This window comes from Pinus tabuliformis, chromosome 7, assembly GCF_031772625.1.
Source record: "Pinus tabuliformis cultivar Carrire ecotype Pingquan chromosome 7, CPIR1, whole genome shotgun sequence".
In the NCBI taxonomy this organism is placed as follows: Eukaryota; Viridiplantae; Streptophyta; class Pinopsida; order Pinales; family Pinaceae; genus Pinus; species Pinus tabuliformis.
In genome coordinates, this window is record NC_142293.1 from 1,731,103,583 (window position 1) to 1,731,127,282 (window position 23,700).

A 23,700-nucleotide genomic window follows, 5' to 3' on the forward strand; every position below is an offset into this window, starting at 1 on the left:
AAATCAAAATCGAAAGAGAAATTAGACAGACCTTCTACCATACCATTACCATGAATTATTCAAAGGCCCTTCTCTCCAATATTTCCAAGCCTTTAATGCCATAGCATGGTCTTTTCTCCAGAGACCACTAGATTTTCTACTCCACTTTTAGGAACAACATAACTGTTGCACCCATCAATAACAGTGCTACCCTAAAGCTTGTACATAGTGCTACCCTAAAAAGTGGGTCTTCAAATCCTGGATAATTTCTTTGTCATTTATAACCAACAACATATCATCCACATACAAGACCAGATAAATAACACGATCACTAATTAATTTAAAATAAAAAACGGTGATATGCTTTGCTTATTTTGAATCCAAGTCCCTATATAAATGTATCAAATTTCTAATACCACATCCTTGGTGACTGTTTTAACCCATACAGAGACTTTTTTAACTTGCATACTAGTTCGTTCTTACCCTTCACTGCAAAGCCTTAACACTACTTCATGTAGATCTCTTCTTCTAGATCCTCGTGAAGAAATGTTGTCTTCACATCCATCTGTTCTACCTCAAAATCAAAAGCAGCAACAATAGATAAAATTAATCTAATAGAAGCTGCCTTGGCAACAAGAGAAAAAATATCACCAAAATCAATTCTCGACACCTGGGAATAACCTTTTTCTACCAACCGAGCTTTGCATTTCTCCACCTTGCCTTCTGCATTCATCTTCTTCTTAAACACCCATTTGTTGCCAATGGGTTTCCTTCTAGCTAGCAACTCCACCAGATCCCAACCCTCACTTTTGTGCAAAGATGCCATTTCATCAACCATGGCCTCTCTCCAGAATTTTCCATCCTCTAAATCTACTACTTCCCTCAGAGTTATGGGATCATCATTAGTAATAGATAAATCAAAATTTGAACAGAAAGCAGATGGACTATACCTTTCTGGTTTCCTTCTTTCTCTAACTAATCTTCTCACAGCTGGAGTTTGTGGCTCTTCATCTTCTGATTCCTCTTCTGTTATAGAGTTTGATTCTTCCTCCTTTAGCTTAAACTCTATCTTCTCATGTTCCTTTGGTAGGACTTAATTTTTAATAACACCTTTCACCTCTCTGAACACCACATCTCGGCTATATACAACCTTCCTTGTTTCTGGATTCCAAAACTTATAACCTTTTAAACCATCCTTATACCCAATAGAGATGCACCTTTCAGATTTACTATCCAACTTTGTTCTTTTCTCCTTTGGAACATGTACATATGCATCTCATCCAAATACCCTCAGATGTGAAAGAGAAGGTTTATTACCAGTCCATACCTCGTATGGAGTCTTATCCTCAAACGCTGATGAAGGTAATATGTTGACCAGCTAACATGCAGTCTTTACCGCCTCTACCTAGAATTCCTGTCCTAATCTAGCACCACTGAGCATGCTTCTTGCCCTTTCCATCAACGTCCTATTCATTCTTTCTGCAACTCCATTTTTCCCAGGTGTGTATGGAGTAGTATTTTGTCGTATTATACCATACTTCTTACAGAACTCTTCAAATTCCTTCTTGCAAAACTCTCCACCGTTATCTGTCCTCAGCACCTTTATCTTCTTCTCTATCTGGTTTTCCACCAGAGCCTTAAATTCTTTAAACTTGTCAAATACTTCAGATTTCTTCCTGAGGAAATATATCCATGTATTCCTTGAGAAGTCATCTATAAGTGATACATAGTAAACAGAATTACCCAGTGATAGAACCGACACAGGTCTAAACACATCATTGTGCACAAGCTCTAATATTTGTTTCTCCCTCTTAGCACCAGAGGGGAAACTCACTAGATTATGCTTCCCATATACACAATTTTGACAGAAATCAAAATCCAGAGAGAAATTAGACATACCTTCTGCCATACCATTACCATGAAGTATTCAAAGGCCCTTCTCTCCAATATTTCCAAGCCTTTGATGCCATAACATGGTCGTTTCTCTAGATACCACTAGATTTTCTACTCCACTTTCAAGAACCACAGAATTGTTGCACCCATCAATAACATTGCTACCCTGAAGCTTGTACAAAGTTCCAATCCAAACTCCCCGCATCAATACTAGTGATCCCCAAACCATCTTGCAAGTATCTTTCTCAAACACTGTTTTTACTCTTGCATCATCCATCTTGCTTACAAAAATCAAATTTTTGGCCAGTGCAGGAATATGCAGAATGCCCAGAAGGGTTCTAATCCTTCCGTCTTGCAACTTCAACTTGAATTTTCCATGACCAACGATTCTAGCCTTCCTATCATCCCCTAAGAAGACATCACCAATATCATATTTCTCATACTCGCAGGACCACTCTCTATGGTGAGTGAAGTGAAAGGATGCACCTGAGTCAATCAACCATGCCTCATGATCTACATGTACTTGAAGAAGAAGCCAAGTACACATCCCCACCTTCATTTGAGGTGGTTTTTTCCTCTGCAAAAGGAGCATCATTAGATCCCTTTCCTTTCTTGGGAGCTTTAGATTTTCAATGCCTTTTGAAGTTCCCTTCCTTTCCGCATTTCTAACACAACTTTACATGTTTTCCTGGAGATTTAGATCTCCCACTCGAGGACTTATTTTTGTTTCTGTTCTGGGACCGTCCTCGTACATACAAGGCATCACCATTCTTTCCCTCCATATTTTTCCATCCCAACTCCTCTGACAACAAGGATGAGACTATTTCATCAAACTGCAAGGCAGTTGCATTACTACCTATTGCAACAACCAGACTATCCCACGAATTTGGTAGAGAACACAACAAATTGATGCACTTATCTTCATCTGAAATTTAAATATCAACATATAATAACTAGCTTACCACATTATTAAAGGCATTCAGATGCTCTGTCATCGAGTCTCCATCTTTCATCCTTAGGTTATACAGCTTTTTCCGCAAGAACAAGTTATTCACCAAAGACTTAGATTGGTACAAAGTCCCTAACTTGTCCCACAAAGCCTTCGCTGAAGCTTCCCCTGCTACATTCAGCGATACTAAATTTGAGACACACAATTGTATTATGCTCTTTGCCTTCTAATCCAACTTCACCCAATCTTCAGTTGACATTATTGTTGGTTTAGTACCCTGATATATTGTGATCCACTGATCTTTATACACCAGCAGATCCTCCATATTGAGTTTCCACAACTCAAAACTCTGACCATTAAATTTCTCGATCTCTATATTTCCATTGCTCACCATCTTCTTTCACCACAAGAATCGATCCTGCAAATCTCCCATTGAACAGGGTCTACCACAGGCCCGAGCAAAACCGCTCAACAGCAATGGCGTCCCATTGAAGCCAAAACAACTTTGATACCAAATGTAGGTTTTAACCCCATACAGAAATTACTTGCATATGAATTCTAAAAAACATAAAATAAACAATGGTGAGAGCATAAAACATAAAACAGATATACACAGATATTTTCCCTTAGATCCCAAAACCAGGACTACCATATTGATTTTTCCTTATATTCCTTTCAATGTTACAATAAATATATATATATATACATGCCAAAGCATCCATAAACCCAAATACATTAACCCTGGATTATAACATAACTGTAGTTCCCTTGACCAGATTTACAAAATACCATGGACAGAAAACCATCATGCCCAAAACCATGTGCGAAATCCATGCACAAAACCATAAGTAGGTCTGCCCACCTAATATAGGGTCCAATTTTTTTTTTTCTTGGGGTGTTTCCCTGGACCCCGTGTAGGGTGGCTACCACCTTGCTACTTGTTGGGGGAAAACTGCCACCCCTGCTACACCCTATGACCCCCCAGCGCGTGGGGTAGTCATGGAAAGAATATAACACACACCGAACAACAGTATTGAAGGAATTTAGATGTTTTGTCAGCGACTCTCCATCCTTGGGTTATACAATTTTTTTCCATGGGAACTATTTATTCACCAAGGACGTAGACTAATACAAAATCCCTAACATGTTCCACAATGCCTTCGTTGTATCTTCTCTTGAAGCACTTAGTAATTTAAATCTTAGAAACACAATTGTATTGTGTTCTTTTTGTTTCCATCCAATTTGGTTCAATATTTTGTTGAAATCGTGTCTATCTAATAACCATATCCACAGTGATCCATTGATCTTTTTCCACCAATAGATCTTACATTTTGAGCTTCCATAGCTCAAAAAACTTCCCATTAAATTTCTCAATCTCTATCTTTGAACCACTCACCATTTCCTTTCACCACAGGAATTAATTCCACAAATCTCCCATTGTAATTGGGCCTAGCATATGCCTAAGAAAAACTCCTTTAGCCACCAAAGTATTCCCTTGGAGCCAAAAATGCTATGATACCAAATGTAGGTTTTAATCCTATACAATTAATTGATACAAAAAAATTCTTAATAAAACTGAAAAGATGCAATGGAAAAAACACACATTAACACAAATATTTTAACTTGGAAACCCAAACCAGGAGAACCAGAATGATTTTTTAGTATATTCTTCTTTAGAGTATATATATATATATATATATATATATATAACACCGATCATTTACCCTGGAATAGAATACAATCATACTTCCTTAAATGAAACTACAAAATCATGGACTAAACTACCATGCACCACAAAATTGCTAAAGGAGAAATTTATGTGTTGAAAACTACCAAAAATGTTCACAAAAATCGCCCAACCTACCCCCCCAAGAAAATAAAAAAGGAAAAAAGCATACAATATGTGAAAGTGGTTGTAAAAAAATATAATGCATACCCAACAATTACATCCCATATCCCATTTCTCTTCTCTTTTTACAAATGGCTTAAACTCCCCATATAATGTGCCCTTAAAATGTTCCTTTTTTCAGGGTGATGGCTTCATTAGCTCATGTATTGATCTAGATGAGTTGTGAGGGTTTGTTTCTGGTACTAATCCTTCTCAGCCTATTCACGAACAAAAACAACTTGTTTGCTCTCATTTCCCAAATGTATCTTTTGTGGTAGGGAAGGATTTGTAACTTCAGCAAGTTAGGGATCTACTCCACAAAACCTTTGTGGCAAAATTATTTGGTGGTAGGGTAAACATGAGACAATTGGAGTCTCGGACTTAACATCATTTGAACCCTCTTATGGGATACATTCCCATATGCCATTTCCTTTCTAGGGAATGGTATGGGTTTGTATTTAAGAGTGAAAAGGATGTGTAATCGATCTTGATAAAAAGGCGGTTCATGGACCATAATTTGTTAGGGACAAAATCATGGCATCCCCTTTTTAGTGCTTGATCTGTCGAGGATGAAAGTATTACAATATAGGTAAAAATACCCAATTTCCCATTGGATTTCTAGAATGAGGAGATTTATATGGCCATTAGGAACACTATCGATAAATTTATATTGGGTGTCTTAGGGTTCAAGGACAAAAATATGCATTATGTGGCTCACATATTAGTAGAGATAGAAGCAAGATAATACTTAATTGAGTCCATACAAGTGGTGAATGTGCATAATTCTTTTACACAAATCTTAGACTACATAGATGTTCCATCCCAATGTTTTAGGTTCCACTCAATTGAGCATGTGATGGTGGACTTATCTCTCCCATCTTCTCCTAGGAAAAAGGTGGAGCCTTTATCCCCAAAGGTCGATAGGTCATCATTGAAAGGAAGGTTTTCTCCATGGATTGAATCTATAGTTCCCCTCAAATGTACTATTGTGGAATTAGCTGGCATAGAGGACTTATCTTCACATGAGATAATGAACCTTAAAATTGTAGAAAAGGATCAATATATGTCTCCAATTCCAATTATCCTATAGCAGATGTTGTAGTGAGAGGTATATTGGTTCCTCTCATCTCGAATTCAACAGAGGTAGTAGAAGATAGGTTCATAAATCTAAGTTCATAGATGAAATGGACATGTTTAAGGAACAATGGGATGCAATGGAAAAGATATAATATGTGTCTACTTGACTAATTGATAACGATGTCACATTTTTTCCTTTTCTTTCCTATTTGAATCCCCGTCCTTTAAACAGTCTGGCCTAAAATATATATGAGTTGACATTGAGATCTAGTTCTGGGGCTCGGTCTAGTTTTTATATCCCAAAGGCTCCTCCCCACCTCCTCCCATTCTATCTCCTTATACTTCTAACTCATCCAACTCTAGTAATTGGGAGCCATACATTTATAAATTCTACATAGATTTCTAGGGGGCTGGGAATAAATTTCCCTTAGTCAAGGGTTCCACCAAGGTTGGTTGAAAGTTGCACTTCTTCATTGCTCAAGGAAAAGTGACAAAGGATATTAGCCAAAACAAACAAAGTCTAATTCCAAGGGTACTTAGAGCCCTGAAGACCCCCAAATCATTCCCCTATGAAAATCATATCTATGAACATGAGGGGGTTGGGAGGGAAACCTAAAATTCTTTCCCCTTAAAGTGTATTAGAACTTGATGTTCTAGATGTGATTTTACTGCAAGTGACTATGGGATGATCTGATGATATCATTAATTCACTTCATAAGTAGTTGAAGAGATGGTAGTTTAAGTTGGTGTAGATTCATTTGGGTCATCAAGTGGTTTAATTACATGTTATTCAAAATCTCTTATTTGGTGTTTCTTCTTTGCAATGTCGCTAGGATTGGTAATTGCTACTCATAGCTAGGACTTGGACATGGGCTTCCATATTATGAATATTTATGGGACTTTTTATGTAAGGAACAATTTTGGTAATGAACATTTTCTCTATGTTGTTTGCAAGTGGAAAACCTAATCATTTGGGGAGATCTAAATTTCAGAGTTGGTAGAGGTAGGATTTGGGGTTCCATTAGGGAAATTTTGAGGTAAAAAATGGGCTTCAATACAAACATGTACTAACAAAATTAACTTTATGTGAACCAATAGGATTCAAGATGATGATTTCATCCCCATGGGAAAATATTTTGGAGGGAAAAGAAGAAAACTACTTTTTTAATTGTATTTATGGCTTATCTACCTATATGTTTACTCAAATGTCAAATGTGGATACCCGTTGGATGCAGAATTAAATTCCACATCCAACGAGTACCCACTTTAGTAGACCTATATCGAAATAAGTTGAAAATACATGAAATAAAGTGTGTTGAACATGCTTGTTTGATGTATTTTCAGTTTTTTCGATGCAGTTCTACTCATAAGTATGTAGAGTGGGTACTCGTTGGATGTGGAATTTAATTCCACATATAACGAGCTTCCACACCTGACATTTGAGTAAACCTATAAGTAGATAAGATGAAAATACAATTAAAAATATAGTTTTCTTTCTTTTAATTTAAAATAACTCTTATTTTATTATTTTCCTTAAGAGGCCCATTTTGGACCTCAAAATTCCCCTAATTCCATGGTAGGGAGAATAGATCGGATCATTTTTTTGTAGATTGTATTGAAACATCCAAATGGGTGGACTTAAAACTGGTTGAGATTACTCCCACCTAGACAAACAATGGAATAGGGGATGTCACGATATATAAAAGATCAGACCAATTTCTTTTCCATTAATATTTTCTTCCACAATTAGCGAAATAACAATCCTAGGTTAGATGGGTCCATATTTCAAATCATATTTTGATTTATTTAGAAGTGGGAAATATCGGATTTACCATTCAAGTATAATTAACATTCGATAGAAGAAGAGGATTTTATATATTTTATGAAGTCTTCCTAGGTGTTGTATAATTTAAAGGTTGAAATTTCATCATGTATGTAATTTGTACACAATCTGAAGTCCCTCAAGGAAAAGGTGATGCTTTGGGATAGAGGAAAAAGGTCAAAAAGGACTCTGCATCTCAAGGATATTGAGGATAAATTTGCCAAATTTGACTACAAAGAGGTCCCTTATTTTGAACAAATGGGTCAACCTAGGGATTTAGAAAATTTTCAAGTTAAATTCTTCTTATATGAAGAAAGGGAATGGAGGTTGAATAGAAAGGCTTTGTGGCTTGAGGATGGAGATCAAAACATGAAGTTTTTCCAAAATGATGCAAACCACAACAAGCATTTTAATAGTCATTAGGATTTGGTTGATGAGGGTTGTTCAGTCAAGGCATTTGTGGATTTCACTGAATTAGGGATTAATCATTTTTTATTTAATTGTTCAAGGTTCCTATCCATGAGGACATAAGATCCATGCTAGTAGTCTTAGATAAATTTCCTATATTTGTGGAAGAAGATGAGAATGAAATGTTTCTTCAGCGAGTGACTTCAGAAGAGCTATTGGAAATCATAAAATTAGTTTAGAAATTTAAGAATTTAGGGCTCAATTGGTGGATAGTGGAGTTTGGAGATTTCATTGACAATTTGAGTCCAAATATTTTAAGAGTGATAAAACAAGTAAGGAATTTCGAGAGGATGCTAGGTAGCTTTAATTATACTTTTATTGCACTTACTCCTAAGGTAGACTGTCCAAGAAATCTTGGGGATTTCTAGCCTATTCCACTGTGTAATAGTCTTTATAGGATTAGGGCTAAGGTTATTCTATATTAATGAAGCCTCTTCTTTTGAAAGCAATCTCTATGGAAAAATTTGGGTTCCTTCAAGGAAGGTTGATTCATGAGGCAATTGATTCTACACAAGAGGGTTTTGATTCAATCAAATCAAAGAAAATACCCATTATTGTGTTAAATCTAGATATTTCTAAGGCTTATGATCATGTATCCTAGACTTTCTTCATATATATATATATATATGGAGGGGATACAATAACTCAGAACTAGGGTTTTCAGTCATGGACGCCATTGTAGCCGCTGCCTTGAATGAGATATCAACACGAGGAGTGCACAACTGTTTGCTGCAGAATCTAAGGAGTGGGATTCACAGTGCCATAGCTTCGGCAGGCTTATATTTTTGCGATGGGCTTAAGCAGGTGATATGGCAGGCTCTTCTGAAGGTCCCTAGGCTCATCTTTGTTCTTGAATCTTCAATGGGCAGCTTAATTCCTACTCGGCATCATTCAATTCAGTCCGTGGAGGATGCAGAGAGACTGCTTATCAGCATTATTGTGCCAGAATACCTGAGAGACAGTAGCATCGGCCTCTACGACTTGAAATTCTCGGATGCAGGTCTTCCTGCTGAACAACACTTTGCTCTGGGGCGTTTGACCATAGCCAGGGATCTAAGAATGGCTAGGGTTTCTGAGAACGTTTATAGCGCGACGCCGCTCTTCATACCACTGACCTGCGCATCAATGGAGTATGCAGGATACCGGAAGATGTGCAGGACGACTCAGTAAATCAGGCAATCATCTAGCTGCACTGTAAACCAGAGTATGAACCCCCAGAGGCAGATCGACCCCCATAATGGCCACGGATGACCTCTCCCTACCTAAAACGAGGTGATTCTTATAGAACAGGACAGGGGATATTTGATATGGGCAGCCAGATGGTATATCGGCCCCTGCACTATCCAGATCTGGTAGTCTCCAAACATTTTTTCTCTGTCTCCTACCAACTCGCTGACTCTAAGGCAAAGGCAAAAGGAAAATCCTCTTTGATGGTCTGGGCAGTGCAGGAGAGTGTTTGTGGCATCCATTTGGGAATTTTTTACCCAGATCTATCACTCCTATGCCTCACGAAGCCCCTTCCCATTTCTGATACGGAAAAAACCATGCGTATAATACGTAATAGAGAGCCATATCGGTTGCCCAACCGAGAACATAATCTCTCTATTGATAAGATCTGCATAGACACAGCACTGGGGTGGGCAGATCCATACCCAGAAGGCCTCTTGGAACTCGCAGGTGGGTATCTGACAAAGGGCAACGCTAGACACACTAGCCTAGATATGCCGAAGAAAGAACCAGACAGAGCATTGATATGCACAGATCCATCAAATAGCCCAAATCTGGTGAAGCAAGAACCAGATAGAGCACTGATATGCTCAAATCCGCCAGATCCAGACGCATTGGCAATAGATCGAGCTCTTTCTCAGATAGACCCACACTCTATTAAGGCGGACTTGATACAAATTTTCATTAAAACGCTAGAAGGCAGGCATATTTGTTGGAGGATCTGGAAGGGGAGGAGGATCCAAGACTTAAGGTATGAAATCCAGACTCACCTTGGTATACTAGCATGCAGGAAAAATCTGATCTACTCAGGACACAACCTTCAGGATAACCACACACTTCAGGATTATGGCATTGTCACAGACTCGATCATCATAATCAATCTGCGTCTGCGGGGTGGATGCTCTGGAACCAGCTCAAAGAGCACAGGCTCTTTTAAAGATGCAGTCAAAGGAAAGGAAAAAGCACAAACCAAACCAACAACATTGCCTGAGCTACCAGGGCCCTACATCGTGGAACAAAAATCTGAGACTCCTGTTCTCACAATCTCAATGCCTGAGGTAAATGATTTGTACTCAGATCTCTATTCCAAAGCAATTATATGCAGATTTAATGGCTTTTGGCCTAAATCTGATGTTTTTCACCAATGGATATTTGCTGCATGGTCATCAAATTGTTAAATATACTTATGCCCTAAGGGGTTTTTTATAGTTAGATTCACCACAATACAAGAAAAGGAACATATCCTCAATAAGGGACCATGGTTCTGGGCCAATGCATGACTGACTCTTCATGACCCCTTGGTTCCCAAAATTCGATGCCAACACAATGGTGGTATCAAAAATGCCAATATGGGTTAGGCTGCACAGTTACCTTCTATTACACTTCTGGCATCATAATGTTTTAATAGCCATAGGGAACTCCCTATGAAAGTTCCTAAAGATTGATGATGACATACTTACAAGGGGAATTTTACTTTCTTCAGGATATGCATTGAATTAGATCTTAGCCAAGGACTACCAGACAACATTACATTAAATGTCAATAATACTCAATGGACTCAACCTTTAGATTATGAAAATACAACTTTCTGATGTCGTGGATATTTACAAATAGGCCACCTCCATAGTGCCTACCCACAAGTAAAAAAAAAAACAAATGAAACAAGAAGCAACAGAAAAAGCCAAAAGGATGGCAATATACAAACCCCTTGGAAGAAGAAGCAAAAACGGATTTTCAAAAGGTCAAGACAACACACAAAAGGAGGAGAAAGATCCCACCAATCCCTGCAACTTGTGGCCTAGCAACCCTTTGCAGCAACAAGAGTCCCAACTAACAGGAATGGAAGTAAGTGGCAGCAAACGAACTCATGGATCAAAAGGATCTGATTCTAACAAAGAATATCCCATAAATCCAAATGAAAATTAGTTTTCCATAGTAACATCCACTCCCAACACTGGAGGTTGGCGAAAAGTGGAAAAAAAGAAAGGGAGAAAAGAATAGGCTAGTTGTACTTTCTTTTTTAGTTTTTTTTTATGTTTTCTGTGAAAATAGGAACAGATCATATGCATATGATTTTTAGCATCTACAACATGTAATTTTGTCTCATGAATAAAATTACGATTTTTCCAAGGGGAATATATATATATCTATATATAGGTTTTAATCTTTAGATTGTGGATTAGATAATGGGGTGTGTTATGTCTTCCTCATTCATTATTTTAATTAATGTTATTGGGTCAAAGTTCTTTAGGCTCTCTAGAGGACTTTGAAAGGGATGCCTCCTCTCTCATTATTTATTTTTTCTTGTTTCTTAGAGTCTTAGTAGACTTATTATCGAGGCTATACATTTGTAATATATTAAAGGAATCTTTATGGGTCAGTCCATCTCTCTTATGCATCTATTGTTTTTGGATGATGTGCTTATTTTCTACTCTTGCATTATTTTAGAAAGAAATTGATTTAATGGAATTATTAAAACATTTTGTAGTGCCAATGGGATGTCAATAAATTTGGAGAAACCAAGCATCTATATTTCATATTTTTTTGGTGGGAACAATAGACAAACTATGGAAATATTTGGTTTTCAAACTCACTCTCTAGATGGAGGTTTCAAATATTTGGAATAAAATATAAATCCCAATAAATATGGCATCAAGGACTAGAAGTGGCTACAATCAAGTGTGGAGAACAAGATTCATTTATGATGCAATCATTTCCTTTCACGTAGGGATTGTCTTATTCTCATAAAGTCTATTTAGGAGGATATTCGAGTTTATTGGAATCTTATGGCTCTACTTACAAAGAACATTTTAAGTAGGATCCATAATATCACTTTCAATTGCTTATGGAAGGATTCAATGGAGTATGTGGTGTCTCATTTGGTCAATTGGATGTGCATTGCACTCCCCGGGTTATTTCGAACTGTTCTAACAAGTAAATATTTATGGGTTTTTTTAACAAGGAACATCTTATAGAAAGACATTCTAAATTCCAAATACATATCTCTAGGGTCTATCTAAGATTGTGTTAGATCTAGGCATAAGTCTTTGTCTAATTCATCTAATCAATGGAGGGTGATCTCTTGGTATTTTTCAATGATAGGACCACATCTTGCTTGGTGGATCAGATTTAGTAATAGGACACATATTGGAAAGTATAAAACTAGGACATTTTCCTTCCTAATGGTCTAGTTGTGACTCTTCAGGAGAATTGGTTATGCTTATTAAATAGCATAGCAAGGGAGGAGTTTACCACAATCTATCATTATTAACATTGGGCATCTACTGACGATCTACAACTATACATGATTTGACATTATTATTGGAATCGATATATAACATAGTTAAGCAATGCACACTTCAAAATAAGGCTAGTTGATGATGAATTGTTTTGGGTTTATAATCCTTTCGAAAGAAACTATATAGAAAAGTTATATTTTCAATCACTTAAAGCTAATGAGAAAGTTGAGATAAAATGGTGGTTTAAAATTTTATGGAAATCCAAAGGTCCATTAAAAATCATACCTATTTTCTAGTCGATTCTTCAAAATTGGGTTCTTACTTTGGTCAGGATGACCCACAGGGATTTTGAAGGTCTAGGTATATGTCTATTATGCCATGAAGTTGATGAAGATAGTGCTCAAATTATTTTTTAATTGTCCTTTCACAAGACAAGTCTGGTGTTGGATAGAAATCTTTATCAATGTTTCAAATTTGTGGAACAAATTAACAATTGATGCATGATACAACAATTTCTTGGACTGACGGACTATGAAAAGTTTCAAGCAGTCCCCTTGGCTGGGCTTAAGGTATATGGGTGGCCCATAATGGAAATATTTTCGAGGGAAATTTCTAAACTCCTTATATGGTTTCCATTCAAGCATTGAAATGACTCAATCTTGATAAGGGCGGTATTATCCCTAGATCTCAACACATCTCTAATGGTCCATCCATCGATCATTTTCATCCCTGGGTATTCTTTGATGGAGCCAATATTGGGGTGGGTCAACATTGTGGAATTAGATATGTGTTTATATTTGTGGCCAAGAAAATATTGGAACAAGCTTGAATAATTTGGGTTAGTTCAATGTTTTACCCTCTCTAATTAAAATTACACACACTCAAGGAATATTCAACGTCTTCAAGTTTTTGGAGATTTTTCCTTGGTTATTCAATGGATGTAAGGTACAATACAAGTGTTGAATTTGGTACTTGTTCAAGTAAATTATCTGATTTTGTATTTGAAATATTTGGGACCATAGTCTAGTTTTGGTATGGGTTGCATTGCCAAAAACATTAAAGGAGCTTAATTTCATGTTTTGATGTGAAACTACCACATATGAAATGTACTTTCAATTTATTTATTTATTTTATTTAATTTATTATTATTATTTTATTTTATTTTATTTTGAAATAGAAAGCATGATTATTTTCTTAGATGTGTGTGTGTGTGTGTAGAAAACCACCTTAAAAGAATATGAGGAAAATAAATAAATAAGAATGTGTTTTTTCCCGAGGAAAAAATCATAATTTTATTCAACTTGAACCAAGGAACAAAATCACATTATGTAGAGGCTTAAATCATTCGGTTATAAAATCCTTTCAGCTAATGAGAAAATAAAACTGTAAAAAAAATATACAAATTTTGTCGAAGTTAATTGCGATAAAAATCATTGGGTTTGGGATCAAATGTTACTATTTCCAATTCATTTCTAGCTATTTGCATGAGGGCTTCTTTGTTTGAATCTGAGCTCTCAGAGACATGAGTTCTCTTTATACCCCCCATACCATTTTTGTTGCTTGTTTCCTCTTTATGTTGTTTTCATGCTTGAATCTCTACTTTTTCAATACCCTTCTGTGTGTGGGTTGCAGTTCCAAACTGATCCACAACACCCCCAACTACATGGTCCTCATGTTGAGCCTATACATCCACATTTGGGTGGTTCTCCATGGTTTATTTCTCTTCTCCTTCAGAAAGGTGAGGATCAGATACCTGCCATCCTTATGGCTTATTTTCCTGCCTTCTTTTCTTTCTTGGAATATTTTTTTCCTATGGTCATGTGTTTAGAAAGTGTCTTGTTTGAAAACAAATTCGACATCTGAATATCATGTTCTCATAAACTAATACTTGGGTCCACTGAAAGTTTTTATGTTTTAGATGAATATGATTGGGTAGACCTTTGTTGAGGTATATCTCTACACAAATTCTAGCAAAAGTGAAGATACCTTTTTTTGTTCTATCAAAATCCATCTTTCTGAATTTTCCATGGGTATTTCCAATATCCTCTAGGACCTTATGGTTCTAGAAGGAAGAGGGAGATTGGGTAGTCTCACCCATATTGACATTGTTGAAACCACCATATTTGTAGCATCAAAATATTGGAACCATGGAGTTATGAAGAGCCCAACTCTACCCCAAAACCATGGCCCTTCATTTGGGACGTACTCTAGATCTTTCTGTGTATCGAATTGAACAATGAAGAAACCTTTGGAACATAAATAGATATCACAGTTGGGGATCCAAGTAGAGAAAATCCAATGGTGTAATGCATTAAATATGGGCTAGAAATCATTGAATTTTCATATAAAATCCTTGGATTGGGGATCAGAATAAAGAGCTCAACTCTACCCCAAAACCACGGCCCTTTATTTGGGATGTACTCTAGATCTTTCTATGTATCGAATTGAACAATGAAAAAACCTTTGGAACATAAATAGATATCACAGTTGGGGATCCAAGTAGAGAAAATCCAATGGTGTAATGCATTAAATATGGGCCAGAAACCATTGAATCTGCATATAAAATCCTTGGATTGGAGATCAAAATAAAAGAGGATTTACCTCTGAAATATTAACTTCCATGGAAGGTGCTTGTTCCATTTGTTCTACGATGTAGGGTACTAGATTGTTTTGGATCTAATATGATGAGATGTGAGCCTTCCCTTGCACTGCATCCTTGAAGCAGACAAATCCACTAGGGTTTCTATAATGAATAACTCTCTTGTATGATATTGAGACATCTTGTTTCTTGATACCCAATGATCCACCATACAACCTTGCTATCATCGTGATAATGGATTTTTTTGAGATACCATATTCATGCAATGGAGAGAGATCCATTAACTACTTCCTTCCATGTAGTAGGCATTTCCAAATCACAGGGATGTTATTCCTCTACTCTATATTCTGTTTTAAATCCACCACAAGGTCATATCCATACACCCATAAAAGGACTGAGTTCTCACTTAGGGTCCTAACGAAGATTTGAAAACCCTCCTCCATATCGTAATCAAACAAGACACCCTTGAGCAAAGAAATTTTCCCCTCCGTGAGTCGAGTGCCCTTCTTGGCTCGATTTGCATCGATTTGTCCCTCTGCAAGCTGAGAACCCATCTTGGCTCTGTATGCATCCGGATCTAAGGGAAGGAAGAAGTCAGGCCACAACCTTGACATATTGTCCCGCCCCAGATTTTCCTGAATACCCATACCACTATCGTATCTCTAAACTTGGATTTTTGTTGTATAGATGATCCATGGATCCATTTTCACGTCAATATCTTTGCGTAAGACTTCCACAGAGTTGATTGAACATTTTTCCTCATAAGGCTTATGCGCAGGACTACGAGAGAGCATCAATTTATCCATAGCCAAAGTCAAAATTGAAACCCTTCCATCATCGTGAGGAGAAGCGACCTTAGCTTCCCCTTGCCTTGGACCTCCTTTATCGCTTGTAACAGGATCCTGGTCAGCATCAACATTAGTTGAAACTCTGCAGAATAAAATCCTAGCGCTTGTCATTGCTAATCACCTCATCTCCTTACTGTGCCCCTCAAATAAATAAGAACGTGTTAAACATCATCTCTATCATATTTAGTATAACACTAATGAAATTTTTTAACCATAAGAAAAACTTTACTTTTAATTATTTTATGTCCACTTGCACACACATATATAGGTGGACTTTAAAGTTTTTTTCTTTAAATGCCACATGCCAACTCCTTGTTCAGCATGAAATTAATTATATGTCTTCAATTGTACTAGGTTATATAAAGTATCTCTCTAATCAATAAATTAGAAAATGACTTTCATTTTACATTAACTTACTTAATCACGTCCTTTCTGTTGGAAACCAGGAAAACACTAAGGGGAGGAGGGGTAGATTAGTATCTTATAATTTTTAATAATTGTTTAGCCAATTGAACACATTCAACAATATAGTGGAGAATCAATCACATAAATCTTGGACATAGGATATTTACATGGAAACCCATGCGGGAGAAAACCACAAATATTCTTTTGATTATGATGTACATACAAGCACCAACTTCAAATTAAATCAAATTATGTAGGCATCAACCTACAGGAAGCTCCAACCCCCTTGTCTTTGCAAGCGCCCACTTGTTGGAAGCACTAACCCCCACTGTTTGCAAGCATGGACCTGTTGGAAGCACCAACCCCCACTGTTGGAAAGCATGGACCTGTTGGAAGCACCAACCCCCTGATCTTTACAGGCCACCAACCTAAAAGATACTTCAATCCCCTGAGCTTTGAAAGCACCAACTTGCTCTGCCTATTAGATCCCTTTTCCATAAATTTTAAGACTCAAATATGAGGCTTTTTTATCAAAATATTACACCCACACAAATGTTAATTCTAATATTTTCTTCTCCTTGCTTTACAACAACCTATCTTTCTTTGATTCTTTGATTCAACTAAAGCCGCACACAATCACCACTTCTCCCTATCTGGTCTGTTCTTGATTAAATTTCTTTTTTTGCAAATCAATTCTCAACACTTTAGATCTATAGTAGTTAAACTCATGGCAGCTCTAGATGTTAACTAATTTGCACACTTAGCATTTACATAACATTCACCTTTAACTCTGTCTCAGATCTACTTCATTTCTATTTGTTGCTCATTTCCCCCTTTTCTCCTCATTAAATTGAGATGCTTGTGTTTATGTGTGTCAACAATAACTACAACTCTTCTATTTGGATGGGAACTACTACATCTCATGTCATCTTATTTCCTTTTATATATGCAGAGATCTCTGCGATATGCCATTTTTGGACATCCTTTATTTTTGGCCAGTAACTAATTTTGACATGACAGTTAATTGAATTTTGGCATCCGAAACACAAAATTTTGATCTCAACACTTGAGTTCTCAACCCCTTGATTCATATGACCAAGGGCCAGAACCAGTGACGAAAGCTCAAGGCGCTTAGCCTAGTGACACATGCAATTCACCCAATGTTAAGTATCAAACAATTTCTAAAGTGTGCCCAATGATCTAATCAAATATGACAACAGAGAAGTCACGTCGAGGCCCCCCTGACTCTCCAAACTTTAACAGGGGGGGGGGCGATTTTTTTGTTTGGTGGTTTATTGTCATGTAATCGTGAATGAGGTTAATACGGCCCATTGCATGTTTTTTCCTCTATGCACCAATGTCTTATGGAAAATGGGCCTTATCATGTCCACATCACTGCCATGTCATTATTTGCCTCTTTTCATGCCACACCACTACCACATATCACTCAGAAAATGGCCACTTATCCACCCAAAAAGGCCAAATCCTCCTACCACATATCATAACCATGGGGTTCCACATCATCATCATGCCACATGTCCTCACCTCAGAGCATCATGTCTAACTGGGGTCCACCTTTGGTTTGGCTATGAGAAATCCAAGATCTAACAACCTTTTCATGCCTTTCCTTATTTCCATGACCAAGTCTTTCTTGAAGGCCATCACCTCAAATTCAATTTTTCTCTTCATTCCTAGAGAGTTAGACTAAGTACCATATACTCCTAGAAATATCTCTAAGAGGGATATCCAACCAAGCACATTTCATGTGTTTTTGAACAAGTTACATGCAAACAAAATTCCTTCAAAGATAGGATACTCAAAAAATAACCAAGTCATCATAAGCTTAGCACACTATTAATAGAAACAACCAAGACATCAATAACAACATAAGCATCATGCATGAAAACTCAACAAGCTCCCCCTGAGATTGACACCACTTGAATTAATGTAAATAAATTCGAATGTACTCAATAGTCTCCCCCTTTGGAATTAATGGAAACACCACCTAACATTGTTGGTCATTGATGCCTTTTGGGTTTGACTCCCCCTATCAGGAAAGAACTACCACATTTTTCTCACTCTACCCTTTGCTTTTGAGGTGCTAATGTCTTCTCATTCTCTTCTTGACTTTGAGGCAACAATGGATGATCATTCTCCTTTTCTGACATCAATGGAAAAGGGATTTAGATACTCCCCCTAAATGGATATAACAAGTTGTTGATTTTAATTATTGTTGAAACTTAATGGTAGTTATAACTTAAATCAATTGATACCAATGCAAGGAAAAATAAGGAGAAGTTATGAGACATGCAAACCTACAATTTCACCATCCTTATATTTCACTATACACCCGCTAACCTTGTACTACTCCTATTGATCTTAAAGCTTCTCCAAAGCTTGGTCTCTTTTCTTCTTTCTAACCATACAACTATCCTTTGACATATTTGGACAACTACCTTCTTTGATGGTGAAGAACACTAGTGAAGAGATGAGTGAGACATGTTGAAAATAGCAACAAGAAATGCTAAAAATAGCACTTCTATAAATAGCATTTTGGGATACATTCCAATTTTAGTTAGTCCCTAAACTAAAATTGAGAATTAAAATTCGAATTTGATCTTAGTAGTTGTTTGTAAAATAATTAATTAATTCATCTTGAGTTAATTAGTTGTAGAAAATCAAACATGAAGTCTATGTGAAGATATGCAACAGTTTCCCCTTTGATTGAGGAAGTTATCCCTTGATTAAAGGAGATCAGGATGAGTTGTACTTTGAGTTGTAATTAGTTATCTCAGTTAACTGAGTTAAGTCCAGTTAGATTAGGTCCAACAGTTTGTGGAACTGATTGTGAGTTTAGTTAATTAATGCATGCATGCATGTAACTGCTGCACTTCAGATAACTGAATATTCTCTCATAAATAACTCATGCATGTCAGTTTAGTCAGAGACCCAGTTGAGATCAGATGATGGGACAGTGTACTATCAGTTGCAGGAATATTCCATTGAGGATATCTCTTGCATGCAGAAGGAATTCATTCCTTGGAGATTGCGTAGTTACTTTTGAGTTTGGTGAGTTGTGTGAGAGGAAAATTCACACAGGTGGCAGCATTGGACCCCAGGAGAAACTGCGCAAGGAAATAGGAGGCTTGGAGGATTGGAGGAAGACATATGTTATGTCTATTCAGTCTGTGAGCTGAATTAAGGGATTTTACTGAGAGCTGGATAGCTTGTGAGCTAAAGCTTTGTGTAATCCAGACATATTTTCACTTGTATGATAATACAGAGATCGAGGTTTTTAGCTAAGGCTTTCCCCAGAGTATTCTTATGTGTTCATGTGTGATTTATTTCTCATTCTTTGTTATATGTGTTCTATTTGATCTTGCTCATAATCGATTAAGCTTCCACGAGTTTGTTTGTAGAAATAGATCAAGTATTTTGCATTAGTATATTGCATTATCAGGTGATATACAGTGCGAAATTTCTACATAGTATCAGAGCAAAGGTGATCAAAGTGAAGAACAGTATACAAAGAAGAGAGAAGTTCGAAGTTTGAAGTTCCTGGTTATAGAATTCGAATTCTTATCACATCTCAAATTTCACCAATGGCATTCAACAGTTTAAGACTTGAGTATGCCCTTGATGGCAGCTCGAATTATATAGCCTGAAAGGATCGCATGGAAGCGGTATTAGAGGACAATGGTCTAAAGGAATTCATTGATCAAGAAGTCCCCAAGCTAGCAACAGTTAATGCCCAAGAATTGGCGGAATGGAAGAAATGTGTGGCTAGAGTGAGGAGAATCCTTCTGGGTGGAGTTCGAGACCACATAGTCTCAAGTCTCCATGGGAAGGAGACATTGTTTTCAATGTGGAAAACATTGAAAGATCTATATCAGAATAGTAGCAATCGGAGGAAGCAGGCACTAAAAGACAAGCTTCGGAAAATCAAGTGTGAAAAGGGCGACACGATCTCTACATATCTGAACAAGCTCACCACTTGCAGGGATGAGCTTGGAAGTGTAGGGATCATGACAGTCAATGATGACATGGTGAGTCTTGCTCTCCTCGGTCTTCCTAAGAGCTGGCATAGCTACCAAGACTCAGTAAATGGAAGAGAGAAACAGCCAGATTGGGAACAACTTTGGTCGGATCTGATGCAGGAGGATATAAGGAGAAGCACCAGAGATGGATCTTCATCAAAGCAAGATGATGAAGAAAATATAACCTCAGCGAGTAAGGTGAGGAAAGGGAAAGGGAAGGCATCCCATTCAAAATCGAGTTCTTCCCATGGTGGGAAGAAGTTTGACAAATCGAAAGTGAGATGCTTTCATTGTCAAGAGGTGGGCCATTATGCTATGAATTGTCCACAGAAGAAATCCAAGAAAGGATCCTCGAAGGGATCAGATGGTGAGGCACTGGCCTCACAATTCGAATTGGATTTATCTCTCATCACATGCATGGTTTCATCCATGTGTTTGGTACCTGGACAGTGGAGCTTCATTCCACACGACCGGCGACAAGAATCTTTTCAGTACCTTGGAGGAGAAGGATCTCCAGATGCGGACCGAGATGGGCGATGATGGAAAGTACCATGTTTCAGGTGAAGGTATGGTTGTGTTTCAGAGGGAGCATGGAGCTCCTCTCACCCTAACTGATGTAAAGTATGTACCGGGTCTGAAGAAGAATCTTGAGTCTATCGCTATGCTAGAATACAAAGGCTATGATGTAGTCTTTAGTAAAGGAAAGGTATTCCTAAGGCATATTGGCACTGGACAGACCAAGAGGATTGGGATTTGAGCAACGAATCTCTACAAGATGGAGGTAGATGATTGTGTTGTATTGAGTTCCAAAGCTGAGTTGGTGCAGAGCCAAGATGTTGGCGAGCTATGGCATAGAAGATTGGGCCACTTTCAACATGGGGCCTTGAAGATCATGTAGCAGATTTCTACCGGACTTCCCAAGGGAAATCTAGAGCAGACGGATACATGCAAAGGTTGTACCTTCGGTAAGTATGCAAAATCTTCCTTTCAGGATCGAGACAGTAGAACTGGAGCAATCCTAGAGTGGGTTCACATAGATGTGTGTGGACCATTCTCTACAGCCTCCACTGCTAAACAAAGGTACTGTGTTACTTTTATTGATGATTTTTCTTGTAGATGTTGGATCTACTTTATGCAGAAGAAGGATTAGACCTTCTCAAGGTTTTGTGAGTTTAAAGCCTTGGCAGAGAAAGAATATGGAAAGAAAATAAGGGCCTTGCATAGCGACAATGGTGGAGAGTATGTCTCCCAACAATTTAAGGACTTCTGCGCAACAGAAGGAATTAAACGGGAGTTGATGGCACCCCATAACCCACAACAGAATGGGGTGGCCGAAAGGAAGAACAGATCGATTATGGGAGCAGCTCAAGCAATGTTGCATGACCAAAGCCTACCACTTCATTTGTGGGCTGAGGCATGCAATACAGCAGTATACTTGCAGAAAATAAGCTTGCACCATATACTGGGGATGAAGACACCAATGGAAGCCTTTTCCAGGAAGCGACTAGATGTGAGTCACTTTAGGATCTTTGGATCATCAGTTTATTGCCATGTGAACAAAGATGCCCAGAAGAAGCTAGATCTAACAGCTGAGTTGGGGATACTTTTGGGGTACACTGATACACCCCACAACTATCAAGTGTTCCTGGCTACCAGTCAGAGGACAGTGGTACGCAGAGATCTAAAGTTCGACAAGAAGAAAGCCATGCGAGTATCACTTGAGAGGGAGCTCAAGTTGCAAGGCGGAGCCTCAGACTGATGTGAAGCAACCGCATGCAGAGGATCCGGGAGTGGATAAATCCACTCATGCTGAGTCCTCCAGAGATAGGCGGAAATGCTCAAGGGAAGCTGACAGTTTGATGATGGATGCGCAAGAGAATGTGGGACATCCATATTCTCAGCGCAGACAGAGGAGATCACCTGAGTAGTACACTAGTTACATGGCCCTAGTTGGGGAGTGTGTAGAGACCGAACCTTCTTCTTTCGAGGAAGCAACGCAACAACTAGTATGGGTTGATGCTATGGTAGAGGAGTACGACTCTATCATTCAGAACAGTGTATGGGATGTTGTCCCAAGACCTCAGGACAAGTCAGTGATGAGTTCCCGATGGCTTTACAAAGTAAAGTAGGCAGTTGATGGCAGTGTTGAGAAACATAAGGCAAGGTTTGTTGCCTGTGGTTTCTCACAGGTCGAGGGGATCGACTATGATGAGACTTTTGCTCCTGTAGCAAGGTACTCATCTATCAGATCGATGTTGGCACTATCAGCTCAGATGGGTTGGAAGATCCATCAGATGGATGTGAAGACTGCGTTCCTCAATGGGAAGATTGAGGAAGAGGTGTACATTGAGCAACCAGAAGGTTTTGAGACCTTCGATCGTGAGTCGCATGTGTGCCAACTCAAGAGGGCTTTGTATGGGCTGAAGCAAGCACCTCGTGCTTGGTACACCAAGATCAACAACTATTTCACCAAATTGGGCTTCACCAAGAGTGGAGCAGATGCGAACCTTTACCACATCATGGTAGAAGGTAAGCCATTAATCATTGTTTTTTATGTGGATGATCGGATTTTGATAGGTGATGATCAGTTGATCAAGTCTTGCAAGGAGGACCTTGCAAGAGAGTTCGAGATGAAAGACATGGGTCTTATGCACTACTTTCTAGGCATGGAAGTGTGGCAGAAGGATGGGGAAGTGTTTGTGTCTCAAGGCAAGTATGCCAATGAGATACTCAGGCGATTCCACATGGAGAAGTGCAAGCCCATGCAAACTCCTCTAGCTGGTAACTGGAGGAAGGAGGATGCTACTTTAGGTGAGGTAGTAGCTGCTACTGTTTATCGGCAGCTTGTGGGTTCATTGATGTATCTAGTGAACACATGACCAGATTTATGCTTTGTAGTGAACTAGCTGAGTCAAGCTATGGTTCAGCCTACCAAGCTGTTTTGGAAGGCAGCGAAGCATGTACTGAGATACCTCAGAGGCACATCTTAGTATGGATTGTGGTACAGATGGACAGAGGGAGTGAAGCTTCAGGGCTTCATAGATGCAGATTGGGCAGGGAGTCCATCAGACCAGAAGAGAACTTCTAGAGGAATCTTTAACCTTGGTTCAGTTGTAGTTTCCTGGTACAAAAGGAAATAGAGGTCAGTTGTACTTAGCTCAGCAGAGGCTGAATACATGACTGCCAGTCAGGAAGCATGCAAGGCCATTTGGATGTGGAAGATTCTAGTGGGATTGTTTGGTCAAAGGATGGATCCAACTGTGATCTAT